Source organism: Mizuhopecten yessoensis, unplaced genomic scaffold, assembly GCF_002113885.1.
Source record: "Mizuhopecten yessoensis strain PY_sf001 unplaced genomic scaffold, ASM211388v2 scaffold716321, whole genome shotgun sequence".
NCBI classification, from domain to species: domain Eukaryota; kingdom Metazoa; phylum Mollusca; class Bivalvia; order Pectinida; family Pectinidae; genus Mizuhopecten; species Mizuhopecten yessoensis.
In genome coordinates, this window is record NW_018480058.1 from 404663 (window position 1) to 425800 (window position 21138).

At 35.3% G+C, this 21138-nt stretch overlaps 1 protein-coding gene across 3 annotated transcripts in view; it reads left to right on the forward strand.

Moving 5' to 3' along the window:
• The window catches only part of LOC110443021 (zinc finger CCCH domain-containing protein 10-like), a 138277-nt gene that overhangs the window by 53223 nt on the left and 63916 nt on the right, over window positions 1–21138 (forward strand). For 2 of the 3 annotated variants that reach the window (XM_021486965.1, XM_021486966.1), the window contains exon 2: window positions 10111–10160. The gene's annotated coding sequence lies outside the window, so the exon portion shown is untranslated. Of the gene's footprint in view, window positions 1–9656; window positions 9744–10110; window positions 10161–21138 lie in introns of those variants that run through there. The other variant, XM_021486963.1, reaches the window with a different exon arrangement.

Below are 21138 nucleotides of genomic sequence, written 5' to 3' on the forward strand. Positions count from 1 at the left end.
TACAGTGATTTACCTTACCGGTCCTAGGCTTTGACATTATACAGTGATTTACCATACTGGTCCTAGGCTTTGACATTATACAGTGATTTACCATACTGGTCCTTGGCTTTGACATCATACAGTGATTTACCATACCGGTCCTAGGCTTTGACATTATACCGTGATTTACCATACCGGTCCTAGGCTTTGACATTATACAGTGATTTACCATACTGGTCCTAGTCTTTGACATTATACAGTGATTTACCATACTGGTCCTTGGCTTTGACATTATACAGTGATTTACCATACTGGTCCTTGGCTTTGACATTATACAGTGATTTACCATACTGGTCCTAGTCTTTGACATTGTACAGTGATTTACCATACTGGTCCTAGGCTTTGACATTGTACTGTGATTTACCATACTGGTCCTAGGCTTTGACTTTGTACCGTGATTTACCATACTGGTCCTAGGCTTTGGCATTTATATACAGTGCTTTACCATACTGGTCCTAGGCTTTGACATTGTACCGAGATTTACCATACTGGTCCTAGGCTTTGACATTCTACAATGATTTACCATACTGGTCCTAGGCTTTGGAATTTATATACAGTGATTTACCATACTGGTCCTAGGCTTTGACATTATACAATGATTTACCATACTGGTCCTAGGCTTTGGCATTTATATACAGTGATTTACCATACTGGTCCTAGGCTTTGACATTGTACCGTGATTTAAATGTATATCCTCTCTCGCTTACTGATAAATAATCACAAAAGCAATTAGTTATAAATAATGACAATAGCACTTAGTGATGAAAAATGATGACATTAGCAGTAAGTGATGAAAGATGACAGAAGTATGTATGTATATATATATAAATATCCTGGAACATGTCACTTATTTCCCCTTTTTTTGGACAAAATATAAGTAGCTGTCTATCTTTATAGCCAATTAAGTGTGCAGCATGCATGGGACTGGCAACTTTCCTCCCTCATCAACAAATGTCATAATCTTCCCTGTTGGTAGCCAATTGCAACTGCCTGTTGTAAGTCTATAGTTATACAGCCAATTAGCTACATACTCTGGAAAAATGTCAAGATATTCACCCCAGTCGAGAAATATAACTGTCATTCATCAATATACCAAGAATATACCCTTCTGCATGGTAACGTCAAATTTTTTAAAATTATTTTGTGATTTTGTTTACAACACATATTTGTATTTATAAATTAACTGGTATCCAACCCTGCTAGTCCTTACAATTGACATTTTAATTGTAGCTAGCTATGGGTGTTTATTGGTACGTCAGTATTGTGTGATTTGATTTAGGAATTGCAGTTACATTTCAAACTAAAACTGTTCCTTACTTTGGGGAGATGTCATTGTACAGGATAATGGGAGCAATCCAACTCATTTAAACCACTCCATGGCATCATAACAGCTGCAATCTGATTAATACGCTTGTAGTGGTTAAGAGGCATCACATTTGAAACGAAAAACAGAATTCACTGCAAGAACTCAAACTTGACTTTAAGGTTATCTAAGTGTGTTGTACGTAGGTTATTACGACTGGTGATCCACACAAACTACAAGGTTATCTAAGTGTGTTGTAGGACATTACGACTGGTGATCCACACAAACTACAAGGTTACTATAGATTTTAGAATTGTAGGTGGCATATAGACTCTTTATCATTCTGAAATAAACGTCCATCAGATAATGGAAGAGCTGGTTGGTTGGTTAATAATCGGCTAGATTAAGGTACAGTCTCATAGAGCACATGAATATATTTCACAATGGTGATATTTAGCTCAGAAAGCATTGTCATAATGGGACTGGTGAGTTGATGGAGAAGTGAAGCAACACGCTAATATTTATACACCGTTCCACTGTGTAATCATACACTTGCTACCAATATGTGATATTAAAGACGAGCGGCGTCGTATTTCCCTGCTGTGCTTGTCGTACTTTCTGACGGTGGCTTGCATGTGAAGTACCGCGTTTTGACGCCAACAGAAGACCTACAATGTTATACTAAAACCACAATGTAATTCTGTAGACAAAAAATATGAATTATGTACGATATATCCATGTTTTAAACGCTTAAGTGAGATTTTTTTCAACTTTCTCTTCAAGAAATCCTAATGCATGGCATTCGTCATTGCATGCTACAGAAGAATTTAATAGAAAAACGAAATTATCTATGAGCGTTGTTACTCAGAATGCAAGGAAATATTCTATTTGGGGCTGAATATGATCCAGGTCACTAATGGGCTTGATCGAGCATTCTGATATTATATCCGGACTCTATGGAGTTTAATAATTCTCGTGTGTTAAATTGATGGAAGAGCAGAATGAGAGGTCGGTCTCACCTTTGAGTGTCACACCGCTGCAATCCAAGAACTGGGCATTAACATTAGCAGAGACAAGATTCATCATCTGTAACTAATCTTCAAAAAATGTCATGTTTGATTCAAAACGGGACTAGTTTTTTTCAAATCTTAAAGAAAATGGCAATAAATTATTAAATCAACAAGAGCATTGAATTGGAATATAATGATTATTTTGAAGCTTTCTTAGAGAGGGTAATAATCGTTGTGCTGTGTGTCGCGGGTTATTAATCACCGTAGATTGTACTCATTTACAGCGTGATTTGTGGCCCAAATTAAAAAACATTAACTCAATCATTTTTGGTATTACTGCCTAGAATTGTCATTAATTATGCATTGATGCTTTGTACCAACGCATATTACAGTCTTTCATGGTTGATTGTCAGGTTGGTGCACAAAAAAATGCACATTTTTCTTGGAAGATTTTCAATGGAGTTATTAATTGACATTCACAGCTCTATGAAAAGCCCTCTGTATGTTTCTTCCTTGTCGGAAATGAAATTGGGGATGCCAAGATCAAAGTAATTTGGTTTGAAAATACATTTCCTGACCCAAGTGCTCTTCCTAAATCTCTCGACATTGATCAGCAATGTGTCAATAAAATTGGCAGCACGAAGTAGTGGCTAAGTCAATGACAGTTTAGTGTGATGCCCATCTTACAATGGGAACACCCTTAGATCCAAACAAAGATTTATGCAAATCAGGTCCATTTTACGTTGGATCTGTGCTAATTTTATTTCAAATTAACATGCGCGCATTGTCCAGATCAGTATCATGCTTTAATCCATATTTCAAAAGTAACTGTCACTAGGGATTTTAAACTGTTGGCACAGGGTTTCAGCTGATTTCATTTCTAATGGTGATCGAGAAAAAAAACTTTTAAGCTGAAGGACTGTGAAACTTTAACAGCTGACAATCGTATGAAATATAAATTCATATTATGTGTATTGGAAAAACTTTTAAAAAGTTAAAAAAAAATTCTGGCAAGACTTTAAAGTGAACAAGAAAAATATGCCTTTTCAAAAAATAAATTAATGAATTTTATTTTGCTTTTATTACTGTTACTGGAAATATTATATATAATGATGTTGTTGCATTTTTTAGGGCCCCGTATCGGAGATACGGGTGCCCTATATAGTAATCACTCTGTCTGTCTGTCTGTCCGTCCACAAATTTTGTTCCTGGCTTATAACTTTGGTATTTATTGACCGATGTACATGAAACTTGGTCAAGCTGTTCAGTTCACAAAAATATGCATTGAGGTAAAAAGTCAAGGTCAAAGGTCAAGGTCATTAGGTTCAAATGTCAAGGTCAAATTTTGCATCTTTTACTGATGAACATTTTGTTATGACATGATGAAGCAAAGTTGATCAGAATTAAACAAGGAGGAGTCAACCTGACCAAATGTCAAGGTCATTGGGTCAAAGGTCAAGGTTAAATTTTGTATCTTTTCACTGGTGAACATTTTGGTATGACACTTTGAAGCAATGTTGCTCAGAATTAAACAAGGAGTCAATTGACCAAAGGTCATGGTCACTGGGTCAAAGGTCAAAATTAAATTTTGTATCTTTTCCCTGATGAACATTTTGTTATAACTTTATGAAGCAAAGTTGGTCCGAATTTAAAAAGGAGTCAACTGACTTAAGGTCAAGGTCATTTTATGTTATTATGTAGCAAACTTGTTCAGAACTTAACACAGAGTCAACTGACCTTAGGTCCAGGTTACAGGTTCCAAAGGGTCAAGGTTAAGTTTTGTATTTTTCACTGATGAACACTTTTTTATGATATTATGAAGCAAAGTTGGTCGGAATTAAAGAATAAGTCAATTGACCAAAGATCAGGGTCACTGGGTTAATGGTCAAGGTCATTTGGGTCCAAAGGTCAAAGACAAAGTGGATCTCTGACTTTGACCCTGGCTCTTGATGGAGGAGGTATATAAGGTGAAATAATACAAATCAAAGCTAACAAATGAGTATTGCACAGGTATTTACATTTCTGTTAGCCCAGCAAATATGGAGGTGGAAGGAAACAAGACTCACATCATGATCATGGCACATGTAAAATGTATATTTTGCTTCCTTGTGATTCTTTTTGAAGTCCAAATGTCAAACGTCAAGCTCAGCTACATGGGCAGATTGCTTCTTGATGATTATGGGGGATATATTGCCACAAGATGGGGCCCTTACTGACCTGTCAGTGTTCTAGTTTTTTGATGATTCTTTTTTTTTTATGAATCATTTTTGTGTCGCCTGCGAAAAGCTGGTGACACATAGGTATTGCTTTGGCGGCAGCGGCGTCCAAACAGAGGTTTTCGTGCGATAACTTGAGTTTCCTTGGGCCGATAAACCTCAAACTTCATGCAGTGCTACCTTACCAAAAGTGCTTGCATGGGATTGCATTTCTGGTCCGCAGGTCAAAGGTCAAGGTCTCTGTTACTATAAATAGAAACTTCACTAAAACTGTATACTGGACGGCTTCGATCTACCACTTGACCCACCGTGTATTCCTCTGAAATGCCGTCTTACTCCAAATGTTATTGCCAACACTAGCTGTTTAACATAATAATCCACAAGTTTATTCATTTATTTATGGGAAACCATCCGACAAATCATACAAATTAAACTTGGAATTGAGACAATGAGTATCCATAGCAAGTTCCTTAAATTCTTCCCAGAATAACAGATTATATAACAAAATGATGCCATCCAAAAACATAATCTATGATTATTGCTTACTTTTAACATTATTTCTTGAAATAAAAAGTGTATCTATTTCTTCGTAATCTCCCAGCTTCCTGCGCAGGCGACACATCCACCACTTCCGTGGAATTCTTGTTTTATTTTATTTTTACTTTTTTTTTTAAGAGTTCCACCTATGAAACTCAGAAAAATGCATAAGAAAATGAAAAAAGAGCAGGATATTACTTGAAAAAAGGTAACAAGAAATTTTGGTATGTTTGGATTTCCTAAACTTTTGTTTTGTAAAAACAAAAAAATGAAATTTAAAAAAGGATCATTGATGACAGACACAATTAAAATAAAATAACATTAAAATATCAAAACTTCTTTCTCCTTTAAATATCAGACTGCTTAAATCTACAAAACTTAATATTAAAATATCAGTCATAACCTTAGTCTGTCACGAATTCAAATGTAGTCCGAAAGCATAAAGGCATCTAATATAGTCTTAAAACTTAGCATTAAGATATCGGTCAAGACGTCAAAAGTAGTCTTAAAATTTGAGTTATTTTCAAAATTCATTTCATAGTGAATTAATGGTGTATACTTTGAATATAGAAAGATACACGGGAGACGTATTTGTGAGTGTAAAGTTATAAAAACTGACAGAGAAGTGTTATAAATCTGGTACTGACATGGTTAATGGCGTGGGTGATTATATGCAGTGTTTTAAGCTGCCTGTCATTATTAACAGTTTTACTTTGTCAACTTGTCTGGACTTGTAACTTATATGATAATCTTCCCAGGTACACAGCATTAGTAAGTGATATAATCATAAAAGGGTAATGTTCCGTGGACAAAATGTCTCCAGAGATATTTTAATCATGGTTTATTTTGGTAGCTGTCTGGGTCAAGTTAACAGTAATCTAAATCTTCATTTCATTATCAATGACTAAAACAAGTTTGTTCCTACAGATATAAAAGTAAGCATATGTGATAGTAGTCAATTCCTTATATTCCAGTTGGATAGTTTGAGTGTTAACTAATTGACACAGACTGACAAATGTCACAAAATGATTTTAAAACGAGGCAAAATAAACATTGGATAGGGATTCACTTCTGTGACATTGGAAGGTCAGCTTCAGTACTAACACTGGGACTTATCTTCTCAGCCTACCCTGTTTATATTCAGTATGTACCTCTGATTGGTTAGACTGGATTCAATACATGGCACAAGACATATACTGTTAAGCTATACAATATGATGGAGAAGATACCTTTTTAGGATCAAATGTGAACATTTTTGCTAGCATTAATGTAACTTTCATGGTGCCATTCTTAAATGTAGGATCTGTAGGTAGGAACATTTATCGCATATTTGTGATTAAACATGCACTTCTAGACTTCCTCTAAAATTTAATCTTACTGATGTTAGGAACTAGATTTTGTATTGCTTTGTCAAGAAGTGGATCTCTTATTATAATTACTTATAACGTCATCAAGTAGATCTCTAATGCATTGCTTTGTCAGGAAGTGGATTTTATCTATATTTTAGGACAGATTATCTAAAAGGAAGCAAAAGTGATTTATAAATATTTATCACACTTTATTTATTGTCTTAACTAAAAATATAGTTTGGCATTCCCCAATTTCAACCTACAGTTGTTTCTAAAAGTCCAACAAACAACCTGATTTTATCAACGTCTGACATGACTTCCTTTTTGTTTTGATGTTTAATTTGTTTAATTTGTATTTCCACCTTAAATTGTTGTCTGTGAGTACGGGTTGTATTTATGTGTTAATATGTCTGTAGTTTTTACAATAGACCACAACTTTTGATGTTTTCTGTATTCTCTGTGTGATATCTTTCTGTTGAGAGTTGTTAATATATGATCTGTGTGTTGTATGTTGTTTATATGTTGTCTGTGTGTTGTATGTTGTCTGTGTGTTGTATGTTGTCTGTGTGTTGTATGTTGTCTGTGTGTTGTATACTGTCTGCGTGTTGTGTGTTGTTTATATATAAATTGTTTCTGTTGTATGTTGTCTGTGTATTGCTTGTATGTTGTTTGTGTTGTTTGTATGATGTCTGTGTGTTGTCTTTCTGTTGTATGTTGTCTTTATGTTGGTGTTGTCTGACTGTTGTCTGTGTGGTATATGTCTGTCTGTCTGTAGTCTGTATAATGTTCCTTTCCACAGCCTGTGTGTTTTTGTGCTGTGTTGTTTGTATGATGGCTGTGTGTTGTCTTTCTGTTGTATGTTGTCTGTCTGTTGGTGTTGTCTGCCTGTTGTCTGTGTGATATATGTCTGTCTGTCTGTAGTCTGTATAATGTTCCTTTCCACAGTCTGTGTGTTTTTGTGCTGTGTTGTTTGTATGTTGTCTGTGTGTTGTGTTGTTTGAATGTTGTCTGTGTGATATGTCTGTCTGTCTGTAGTCTGTAAATAATGTTCCTTTCCACAGTCTGTGTGTTTTTGTGCTGTGTTGTTTGTATGTTGTCTGTGTGTGTTGTCTTTATGTGTTGTGTTGTTTGTATGTTGTCTGTGTGTTGTGTTGTTTGAATGTTGTCTGTGTGATATGTCTGTCTGTCTGTAGTCTGTAAATAATGTTCCTTTCCACAGTCTGTGTGTTTTTGTGTGTTGTCTGTGTGTTGTTGGTGTTGTCTGTGTGATATGTCTGTACTGTACTGTATATGTAGTCTGTATAATGTTCCTTTCCACAGTCTGTGTGTATTTGTGTGTTGTCTGTGTGTTGTTGGTGTTGTCTGTGTGATATGCCTGTACTGTACTGTATATGTAGTCTGTATAATGTTCCTTTCCACAGTCTGTGTGTTTTTGTGTGTTGTTGGTGTTGTCTGTGTGATATGTCTGTACTGTACTGTAGTCTGTATAATGTTCCTTTCCACAGTCTGTGTGTATTTGTATGTTGTCTGTGTAAATGCTTTGACACTTTGTTGATTATATATAGCAGCTAGAGCACTATTTTTGAAGTAACCTATTCCAGTCAAGTTACTCTGAGAATATTGATTTGACAGTGTACTAATCATGAAATAGAAACAACCAAAGGGACAAAAATGGAACTGTTTAAAATGGCATTTATTTTTACATCAAGAAGTCAACATTTTTATTCAGTTCTTACAGGCTGGCATTTCAATATTGAAAAGTAGATGATTCTAGTGACATTTAAAAAATCTTTCTTAGATAAATGATATCGTATTGATTTTTTTTTCAACTGGAATAGAAGGACTAGTTTTATTATTTGATAATCCTGCAGCAGTCTGAATCAGCTTGTCCTCTCAGTAAAAGTCTGGACATTTCAATTGAACTGAACATTATACAGAATAATGCGTTTTCAGGAAATGTCACTAGTTTGGAAGTTGGTTTCCAGGTTATTAGTTTTTAGGGTTTGCCAGACTCTCAGAGTTACAGACTTGTCATTATCAGCTCACCTGGCCCAACGGACCGAATACGGCATGATACAGCATCCATTCCCAACTTTAAAAGGCAGACAACTAGTTCAGAACTGCTAAAGATATTTCAACTGAAGTTAGTGTGGATTAATTTGCTGGGCACCTAAAGGCCGTAAAGAAGAAGTGGGGTTATATAATCTTTGAAAGACTACTCCCTCAGTACATGTGATAGAATTTTGACCTAATTTTGAATGGAGCAGCCCTGAGTCTTTTCAACCTTGTATATGTTTTCACCTGGGGGCAAGAACCATTGAGAAGAGTGCAGAAAATAGTTAAAATAATACTTAATAAATAAATTTGAGGGAAAGGATTTGAACATCATTTAGCATGCAGCCTCCCTAGACCTAAGAAATTCATTGCTGTATGAATGAAGCTTGTGAAACATTTCAATTCCTTTTCTTGTTCAGATAACATAAACAAAACAGGTGAGCAATACAGGCCTGATGGGCCTCTTGTAAGGATGTCACCTGAAATATTGTAAAATTGTCATTTCATCAAATTGTACAGTGTACATGTTTAAATAGATTAGGATGCACACACACAGAATCAATGATTTCTGCTTCATGAATTAACTTTCATCATAATACTGTACCCATGCTTTTTTCAACACTTGAACTGTTGTTCTTGAAACACGTTTTACCCTCATCATCTCACTTTCAAAACTGTTTCTGGTTGGTCGATTAACAAATAATATAATTAGCATAAATGCACAGAAACTTGTTGTTCTCTTGCCAGTTTTACTTTTCTTGCTCTGCACTTAGTCACACGAATCAAGTCACCAGGGTTGAAGAGTCATATACCATGCCAGTATACAGCAAGTTTTTGTACATAATGGCAAGTCAATTTAGTATTCCTGGTAGCCTTACCGAACAGTGCCGAGTCAATATGTCTGTCGACTTAAATTACGGAGAACTGCAGGAGTTTTTTGTATACATTGATATATTTACACACTCCGACAATCACTGGTTGTAATCCTGAGTCATGATCATTTAAACGTTTGCCTGAAATAAGAGTCGTGTTACTGAATTAATTGGCAGACTATATATATTGCAAAGAGCAAGACATCTCTGTCATGGTGATGCTTGGGATTTGTGTGAGGCTCTCTGATCTCTGTCATGGAAATGTTTGATAAGGGTACAGATGTACATGTTTTCGTAGGTGTTGAAGCTACTGATGCTGACAGAATGTGCAGACAGATTTTTCCCTGTTCAGTTATACTGTGGTAAAACAACTGACATTCAATTTAGCCCTATGATTATTTCAATCAGATACAAAACTTTCTAGGACAGTGATCTGTTCCAGTTATTGATAACAATGGTACTGTAACATAGAAGGTTACACAGCTATACCACTCAGTGGTATACCCATGCATGCATTCTTAGTGTGCATGATGTAATAACAAAACAATCACTTTCACTTTAGTGAATAATAATTTTCGATGATGATCCATGTTTCAATTATTTCAATGGCCAATTTGTTCTGAATATGGGGCTTACATAGAGCTCTATTGTAAGTACTTGATACAACACCAGGAGAAGTGATGCTTGTCATGTCATCAATGACTATACGCTTGATTTTTGTCTTTCCAGGATTATAAGGAGCTAACGGATTCAAGCTTGTGAGCTGAGAGATTCATAAGGTAAGTGCGTTTTCCTTTTTACTTCTGGGTATTTACTTACAAGTAAGCCTGGAAAGTGTTAACAGATTGTGCCAAAGTCTTCAAATGAATCATTGTCTGCATAGTGCACCGAGTTCAAAAGTTCTGGTTTTGAACCCAGGTCTGTCTGTACATCCCGATTTGTTAGCGATCAAAGGTTTTAGTTTTAAACTATTGTCTGACCCATTACATTTATCCTGTGTTGTCTATCAGCATGTCTAAAACGTCTGTCAGTCACTCTTTTGAAAATATTGGTGGTTTTTTTATTCTAATCAACTTTCACTTCATATTATTCAAACTTAGGTTCAAACATGATGGACAGTGAATGACTCCTTGGCAGCTAAATCACCAACATACATATATTGATGTCAATAAATCTGATGAAATGAGTTTGAAATTGTTATCAACTTCCTACCATAGAAATATTTTCTGAAATGGAAAATTGATTTCTACTTGAAATTTCCTGATGAATATTTATGAATACATTATTTTGATTAAACAAAACAAAAGATATTGTCATGGTTACATAATTGAAATAGTGTTCTTTGTGTGAAACTTATATAACATTCTCAACAGACTAAAGGTTAGACACATTGAAATTCATGAAATATTTATTTTGCTATTTGCTATTATTTTCAATTCATTAAAAATAAATCATCACATCAATTTATTCATTGTCAAAAAAAACTTTTTATATAGAAATATGTTAAATGATAATTTACATTTTAATGTTAAATTAACCATCATTAAATCAATAGATTTTGTATACAATATTTTACTGGAAAATAATTGCATATTGATTTGTCATTGAGCCTTAATTACTACTTCACTGTCTGTACATTAAGATTTTAACGATGATATGTCTGTATTATGGTGGTAAGCAGAGGATTGTTCCATCCTATAGACAAACCGTGGCCCGTAACTCATCGTTTCTAACAAGTCTTCGGTCCCTGTAACTGTGTGCCAGTTATCTCTAGTCCCAGTGTTTTTGTGTGTTTACATAAATGAAAGAACACTTATCCCAGATGTAAATTATTTGGTGTAATTCACTTACAGAATCTGATATATATGTAAATATAACCTTATCAATCTAAGTTAATCACATCAGCTATCCTGTCCCAGAAGACTTGCCTGTAGTAGAAAGATTAAGGTATTTCTCTATTGCAGCTGAGAGGATTTTAAGTCAACGACTATTGCTTTTTGAAACTGCAGCATTTTAAATTTTATTTGAAAAAAACTGAAAAAATGTAAACATCTCAGAAATTTGAAGTCTTATTTGTGTTTTTAAGAAGTAGATGGTTGACAATAACATTACAAATTCAATAGTCATTATAAAAGATTCTCTAAATAATATACAAATTCATCAAGAAAATATTTGGAAAGAGCAGGTAAAATATGATATACCAAAGGTATGCTTTAAAATTAAAGCAGTTTGCAAAAAACTTCACAACAGGTTTGTTAAATAATTGTTTATTTCTGTGAGGTGATGTAGGATATCGATGCTGGTCATGTTTTGGCAGTATACTCTGTAGCTATTCTTACACTGACTAAAATGTCATTTTAATGACAATCATGCATCACATTTCAGAACCTCAGTCTGAATATTTTAAACTCAAACATTTATAGTAAGGATTTGGAAGAAATAAATTTCTCAAACCAAGACTTTGAGTGCACCTACGTGGGTTAGAGTTATTCCACAAAGGACATGTGTGTTTTCCATTTGCAGAGGCGTGAGAAAATGATTCGTTGGCTTGGTTTATGTAGCTATCCCATACCAAGGTTTGTTACAAGCATTGTATAGTGTTTTTTTTTACAAACAACGTTGCGACAAATAATCTACCGAACCCAAAACAGGGTTTTTATTCGAAGGTAGAGGGGAAATTAAGGATTCCGATCCCAAATCAGGGTTTATTTCAACCTTGACACATTGACAGACTACTGGTATCGGGGTTTGTGCCAACCAATGCAATAAAACTATTTAATGCCAGTCTGATAATGGCAATTTAAATTGTTGTTAGTTGAAAAACAATTCCACCATTTTCGTTAATTTTGAATTTCCTCCCATAATAAATTCATCAGTGAAACGTGATTTGTTTTAATTAGTGAATGTTGATACTATTGTTCTGATTAAATTGTAATGATAAATAATGTTGTACATGAAATTGTTACAGCACCCAGGATTATACCAACCAATCAATGTTTGTAATACTGACCAGAATTTAAGGAACAAATCAATGTTTGTTACACTGGCCAGGATTAAAGCAACCAATCAAAGCGTGCGATACAATGTGCAAGCCAATATTTATGCAACCAATCAAAGCGTGTGATACATTAATGCACAGGCCAAGATTAAACCAACCAATCAAAGTGTGCGATACAATGTGCTAGCCAAGATTTATGCAACCAATCAAAGCAGGTGATACATTAATGCACAGGCCAAGATTAAACCAACCAATCAAAGTGTGCGATACAATGTGCTAGCCAAGATTTAAGCAACCAATCAAAGTGTAAAACTATATCCTATCAACTTAGTGTTAAATAAAAATGTTTCAAATCTCACCGTTTTGAAAATGTTACACAAGATGGATGAAATCAAATCAGATGGTAATAAATATTCACCGGATTTATTACATATCAGTTTACAAATTTGAATTTTTTAAGTTTTAAATCAAACAGCTTTTGGTTTGTTTCTTATAGCACTAGAATGGGTACTGTTTCATATCAAAATGTCTCTAGGGCCGATAAGGTATTCATAGAACAAGAGGCTACTTCTGTTACAAATTTGTTTCCAAATTGATTTCTTCATTTTAATATTTCTTTTAAGTTGTGTACAGTCTTTCTGCTTTTTGTTTGATTTTGACAATTGGAGAAGTGACTGTACTGAATAGTGATGGTGTTATAGGTAGGAGTATGGAGTATAACCTGGTTATACCTTATACAGGTAGTTAAATCAACATGATGATAAGATCGAGTTAACGGACTGTACTGAATAGTGATGGTGTTATAGGTAGGAGTATGGAGTAAAACCTGTTTATACCTTATACAGGTAGTTAAATCAACATGATGATAAGATCGAGTTAACGGACTGTACTGAATAGTGATGGTGTTATAGGTAGGAGTATGGAGTAAAACCTGTTTATACCTTATACAGGTAGTTAAATCAACATGATGATAAGATCGAGTTAACGGACTGTACTGAATAGTGATGGTGTTATAGGTAGGAGTATGGAGTAAAACCTGTTTATACCTTATACAGGTAGTTAAATCAACATGATGATAAGATCGAGTTAACGGACTGTACTGAATAGTGATGGTGTTATAGGTAGGAGTATGGAGTAAAACCTGTTTATACCTTATACAGGTAGTTAAATCAACATGATGATAAGATCGAGTTAACGGACTGTACTGAATAGTGATGGTGTTATAGGTAGGAGTATGGAGTAAAACCTGTTTATACCTTATACAGGTAGTTAAATCAACATGATGATAAGATCGAGTTAACGGACTGTACTGAATAGTGATGGTGTTATAGGTAGGAGTATGGAGTAAAACCTGTTTATACCTTATACAGGTAGTTAAATCAACATGATGATAAGATCGAGTTAACGGACTGTACTGAATAGTGATGGTGTTATAGGTAGGAGTATGGAGTAAAACCTGTTTATACCTTATACAGGTAGTTAAATCAACATGATGATAAGATCGAGTTAACGGACTGTACTGAATAGTGATGGTGTTATAGGTAGGAGTATGGAGTAAAACCTGTTTATACCTTATACAGGTAGTTAAATCAACATGATGATAAGATCGAGTTAACGGACTGTACTGAATAGTGATGGTGTTATAGGTAGGAGTATGGAGTAAAACCTGTTTATACCTTATACAGGTAGTTAAATCAACATGATGATAAGATCGAGTTAATGGACTGTACTGAATAGTGATGGTGTTGTAGGTAGGAGTATGGAGTAAAACCTGTTTATACCTTATACAGGTAGTTAAATCAACATAATGATAAGATCGAGTTAACGGACCTTTCTCATTAGTTAAACTAATCAGGATCTATAATCACAATTTATTTGATTTGACAATGACGGTTTTCATGACAAATCGTTCACCACCCTGTCATCATTTATAATGTCCGACAGAAACGGATACGTAACAAAATGACGCGCTACACATCTTATCCCTTACATTACTTTCTTACAATGTTGATTGTATCTTCAATATCAAAGAAAAAAGGACAATTGAAGATACAATCATGGTTTTTATACAATCAATAACATATGTAGGTTGTTTCCATCCCGGGAACACGTGCTTGCCATCAGTTATAAGTAGGAGCTGCTGACAACGTTCGGTGTCCCAGTTATTACCGAACCCTTTACCAACTATTCTCCGACATTATCTTATGTATCAAGTGTAAGCAGACGATGTGCTTTTGGTACTTTGTCTACGTAATCATACACCTCCAGTATGCTGGTAATGGCTATCTACCTCGGGTCTCCATTAACTAGAGATTATACAAACTACGCGTAATGCCAAACAAACTGTCTTTACTTACAGGTAAAATGTTAGATATTTATCTTATAAAATTATTTATTCTGATTCCAAGCCCAACCTAATCTCCACTATTATAACCACAATTCCTCTGCAGATTTTCCAGGCTTTCTAACAGAAATCTCTTGTGATGTATAGGTAGTGTATAGGGATTAGAATTGAAGGTGATTTTAGTCTGCCCTCAGTACTACCTGAAGTGACTATTAAGGTTTGAACTTCGTCTGCCATTGTCCATCTGTGCCGAACATAAATATTATACTCTGTCACTTACAATTGTCAAATTTTTTATGTGAGTACCTCTTTGGATGGCGAAGTGTCACATACTGTAATCAGGCCTCACAGCTTGATATATACAGAGTAATGGCCCTTTGTATTCTAAATATCAAATTGTCCAGGGCATGTATCACATATACTCTGTCGCTAACACTTACCAAATTTTGTATGCGTGTACCTCTTGGGATGGTGGAGTGTCGTGTATTGAAATCATGTCATAGTGCCCCATTTTATACAGAGTTATGGCCCTTTGTACTCCATGTGTCAGATTGTCCAGGGCATATCACATATACTCTGTCACTATCTCTTACCATATTTTATATGCGAGTACCTCTCGGGATGGTGGATCGTCAAATTACTGTTATCATGTCTTAGTGCTCCAGTATATACAGAGTTATGGCCCTTTTAGAACAGTTAGGTGTTGTATTGTACATCTAATATTGTTGGCAGTTTTGTATGCAGAGTGCTCTCCCCTTTAGGTCATACACTAATGGTGCAATTTTCTCAATCAGTAGGAGTAAACATTTCTGTTTAAATTTTTAGGCCATGTAAGTTTCTGTAAGCGGTAGGTGTCTTCATATATTTGTGTTTACATTTCAAAGCAATAAAACCTCTCTTTTTACTTGTGTTAAAAGCTTGTGTTACAATAAGATATGTTAAATGTAGATTTGAATACAGTGGGAGTCTGTATGTTTGCGCTAAGATTTCTTGGTCTGGTCCGATACCATGCTGTGGTACTGTACAATAGACTCTAGGAGAAGACAATGTGTAAGATGGGCATTCCATCAAAAAATTGAATTAGGTATTTTCTCTAGGGAAATAGTGTAACTAAGTAAATACGGCTACATATGGGCTTAAAACAGTGACAAGCACTGAGTAGAGATTAAAATAAAACTAAAGAGATAAAAAGGATTGGAAAGGAAGACATGAGAGATTGTTGTGATGATGACTGCAATCGAAAGCCTTCTCCTAAATGCAGTCTTGTCGCTTTTTGTGGTGGGAAAATAGAAATTTTATTGCTTTCTCAGCACACATTTCTCAGTCATAAAATGTGAGATGTCTCATTGCTGAGGGCTTTTATTCTCATCGTTATTGTCAGCCGTATTCATTGGACATTAGTTAGCTGCATTTCATGGTCATTAATGCAATTTTTCAGACGAAATAAAGCAGCAATCTTGTACACTGGCAAACAGTTCTCATGTTACAGTTTGTGTGTGTAATAACTGATTCTATAGTGAAAATGTACTTTGACTGGCCACTAATTCCATGCTGAAAATGTACTATATAGCTCTGATTCCTTAGTGAGAATAGGCTCTACTGCTGACTCCTTAGTGAGAATAGGCGCTACTGCTGACTCCTTATTGAGAATAGGCTCTACTGTTGACTCCTTAGTGATTCTTTACTGAAAATGGGTTCTTCTACTGCTTTCTTGCTGAACTTGTTGAAACGTCCATGGGGGAGATGACGCACGCTTAGAATTAAAGCATAATCAAAATGTGTGTACGTACATCTTAGGGAAAAATAACACTTCTAAATGGCATCGTCTGAGTTGTTCATTCTAATGAAATCTCTGATCTTAGAAATTAGGAATAGCTAGTAACAAATTCACTGGTCGAAAATGCTAAATTTAAGGGCCCAAAATCGAGAGTCTCCCTCCTAAACAGGGAGAGTTGGCGAGTACGCTCATTCCTTACTAAAGATGCTTTACTGCTGATTCCATACTGAAAATGTGTTCTGCTGATTCCATACTGAAAATGTGTTCTGCTGATTCCATACTGGTCTTCTCTTTAATTCCATACTGAATATTACTGAACAATTCATTCCATGAAATATATGCGCTGCCCAAAGTCACGTAAAGTGACTTTCTGGCTTTCTCTATCAAAATATATTATTCTTTACTAGTTTCTCCAGTGAAAATAGTTTTGCAAAAATGACTTTCAGAAATCATTGTCAAGAATTCTTTGTATTGTAAGGCAGATAATAAAAAGTAATTCTGCCGTGAAAATATGCAGCATACATATACCCTGAAGGACAAAGAGAGCTATAAGTCTGGGGTTTTGACTATCACTGTGACACTACTTTGACCCGCTGCTGACATTATACCCCCTATCTAACCACGGCCATCTATAATCTGTTCTCAGCTCATTAACGAGCTACAGGAGAAAGGTGCAAGTACTCCCAGGTAAAAACCGTGTGTGCATGTGCGATGTCATTTCCATCATGCCAGGTCTTTAAAAGATGAAAAGACGTTGCACGCAAGCACAAGATTGTGTAATTACATTAGCGGATTGATGATGTCAGGCAACTATACTTACAAATGTGAATGAAGAATTGGTGTGTTTTATTGGAAGTAGAAAGTAATGGCCGAAAATGAGGGTTGTGGGATGTATGTATTTGTGTGTTAGGGAACGGGGTGGGGCAAATAGTGGGCAAAGTGGGTGTTTCATTGGGAGTTTAATGCTTAATCTGTATTTAATTGCAATGATAGAAGTGTGTTAAAGAGAGTTAGGGATACTTTCTCAAAGGTTCATAACAGAGAGATGTTCTTATATACTGAAGTACCATGGTAACAGTTCACTCATAAAACAAAAAAACTGTTGGTATCACACAAGTGTCATTGGTATAGCGTCCGTAGTGGAATGACATTTCCACACGGCCAGATCATCAGCCATTACATTGTGTTATAATGCTACGATGCTCTTTATAGTAGTGTCAGAGGAGTAGTGCGACTACTCTCTTTAAAGCAGCTTCCTATCCGCTGACATTTGACTGAAGAATTTTAATGTGATTGGCACAAAGTCAACTGAAGATGATAATACACATATCTGTACATTATCATACCTATATCTGCTCGCCTAATTTTGAAGAGAGATTCTCAATTTTTTTCCATCTCAATTTTGACTTTTGAATTCAGCTGAAATGCCTGCATCTAACATTTTACTCAGGTTTGATTAATTTATTGCATATTACCTTCTAACTATGGCACACTACTATTGTATCAATCAGGGCCCAAAGTGAGGACTATAAGATGTTTCTGTCCATGAAATGTTTGAAAGGTCGCAAGTGTGATCATCCTTTTCATCCTCTACTCCTGCTTGCTTCCTTCCCCTAGTCATCCTTTTCTATTGATTCCTCTTTGTCATCCTCCTCTCCTCTTTCCTTCCCCTAGTCATCCTCTTCTATTGAGTCCTTCTCTTCATCCTCCTCTCCTCTTCTGCTTCCTTCCTCCTCGTCATCCTCTTCTATTGAGTCCTTCTCTTCATCCTCCTCTTCTCTTTGCTTCCTCCTCGTCATCCTCTTCTATTGATTCCTTCTTGTCATCCTCCTCACCTACTCCCTGGGGACTAACTATGTCCTCCTGTATATCTGATACATTTCCTCTCCAGTTACCTTCCCCTCTTACCTGTATTTCCACAAGCTGTCCTATATCTCCTGCCTGCTTTAATCAATTGATCTGCAGTTTTTGTTTGATAAAAAAAAACATACACATAACTGAGCTATGTATTGCATGTCCTGATCAGAAATGATTAACTTCACACTGAATAGTACATTTCCTGCCTTCCCCGACCCTAGTTACCCCCACATTCTTATCAAACATATCTAGGATATCTAAATAATGAGCCCTCCCCAGGCATCTCTTCTGAAAACATTTCTCCCAGTGCCTTTTAATGCTGCCTGTTATCTCGGTAATCATACTTGACAAATCTGTGAGTATCTTGATTAGAGAGCTTTCAATTTAATGTTCAGACCCACTCTCCCCTACAGGGATGTGATAGTACATGTGTCTACCTCCCATAGGTCTAGAAAGCGGTTGTTCACATGGTTCTGTGTGTGTTTTCTTGGTAAATAACAAATCTATTATGATTCAAGTGGCAGATGTGAGTAACAGACTGGTAACATCAACATGTAAGTGTTACCAATGTGATTCACATACTAGTAACATCAAAATGTGTTACCAAGGTGATTCACATACTAGTAACATCAAAATGTGTTACCAAGATGATTTACATACTAGTAACAACAACATGTGTTACCAAGGTGATTCACATACTAGTAACATCAAAATGTGTTACCAAGGTGATTCACATACTAGTAACATCAAAATGTGTTACCAAGGTGATTCACATACTAGTAACATCAAAATGTGTTACCAAGGTGATTCACATACTAGTAACATCAAAATGTGTTACCAAGGTGATTCACATACTAGTAACATCAAAATGTGTTACCAAGGTGATTCACATACTAGTAACATCAAAATGTGTTACCAAGGTGATTCACATACTAGTAACATCAAAATGTGTTACCAAGGTGATTCACATACTAGTAACATCAAAATGTGTTACCAAGGTGATTCACATACTAGTAACATCAAAATGTGTTACCAAGGTGATTCACATACTAGTAACATCAAAATGTGTTACCAAGGTGATTCACATACTAGTAACATCAAAATGTGTTACCAAGGTGATTCACATACTAGTAACATCAAAATGTGTTACCAAGGTGATTCACATACTAGTAACATCAAAATGTGTTACCAAGGTGATTCACATACTAGTAACATCAAAATGTGTTACCAAGGTGATTCACATACTAGTAACATCAAAATGTGTTACCAAGGTGATTCACATACTAGTAACATCAAAATGTGTTACCAAGGTGATTCACATACTAGTAACATCAAAATGTGTTACCAAGGTGATTTACATACTAGTAACAACAACATGTGTTACCAAAGTGATTCACATACAAGTAACAACAACATGTGTTACCAAAGTGATTCACATACAAGTAACAACAACATGTGTTACCAATGTGATCCCCATACAAGGGCAATATTCAGCATTCCGTTAGTTTTCTCCTGATAAAGAATCTCTTTATGAACATGTTAAGGTTTTGAAATGAGCTAGGTAACAATGTGACAATGAGGTAAGCATGTGACCTCAACTTTATGGAGATTTCACTTCGACCTTGTTCTTACATGACCTTGAACTAGGGTTCTGATATGATGATGAACTGAACTGAATGATATATCTAATTAAAAATCAATTGCTTGCTAAAAGAACGAAATATTATCAATGAAGTACAGTACATTTATATGTTTTGTCCATCAAATAAAGCTGTAGGATTGTGTAGTGATCAACCAACAAAGAAGTAAAACTGTCACGTTTCATTGAAAGGACACATCATCCATTATACATTGCACTGATGCCAACAATTTGTCAGGGTTCCTGTGTACTTTATGTTGTATTAACGGCAGGGCTGGTCAGACGTTAATTTGGACTGTTTTGTTACAATCACTCCTCTGTTTTAGGGGCATGCAGGGCAGTCATAGAACAATTCTGTCAGGGAATATGTTCTAGACACACAGGTGCAAAATGTGCATATTTTGTAAATTATACTTTACGTCAAAATTTTTGACATATTTGAATTTTACATGTTAATTCAGTTAAGTAAATAGATTCTTAAATGTCATTTGAGATACTGCAATTACAGGGAAATGATGTATTCTGGCTATTTCATAATGATGTAAGAGTTCCACCAATAAGGATTGGGTTTATTACAGGTATTTAGCATAATTAATAACCGTAGATGTACATACGGTAGAAATGTTAACACTAGATCACAGAAAGTACAAATCTTTCAGCAGAGAAGACATGTCTGCTAAAATCCCAACAAGATAAACTGACAGACTCGGCGTTTAACAACATATCTATTTCTGAATGATGTTGGGTTTTTTTGCTGGATTGTTAACAGAAGATGGTAAAGGGTATCTTGATAGCTATAGACACCACTTTACAATTGGAGAGAGCGACTTGTTAACTTGATTTAAAACCAAAAACAAACAAATTACAATTTGTAATAAATGCTCTTTTGTTCAAAAATTTGAAACAAGTTTCGAAAACTTAGTTAATGAAACAGTGTTATAGAACAGCAATTTTGGAAAGCATCTGTTCTGGAAATCATTTAAAAACATTTGTATGCTAACTATACATGCAGGCATTTTGTTGTTAGGGTATCACAAATCTTATACAACAGGAAAATGTGCTGAAAGTCTGATGCAACAAGGTAAAGAAACCGATTGCTTTACTGTAAGGGCCCACCTTCCATGCACCTCCTCCGCTATATC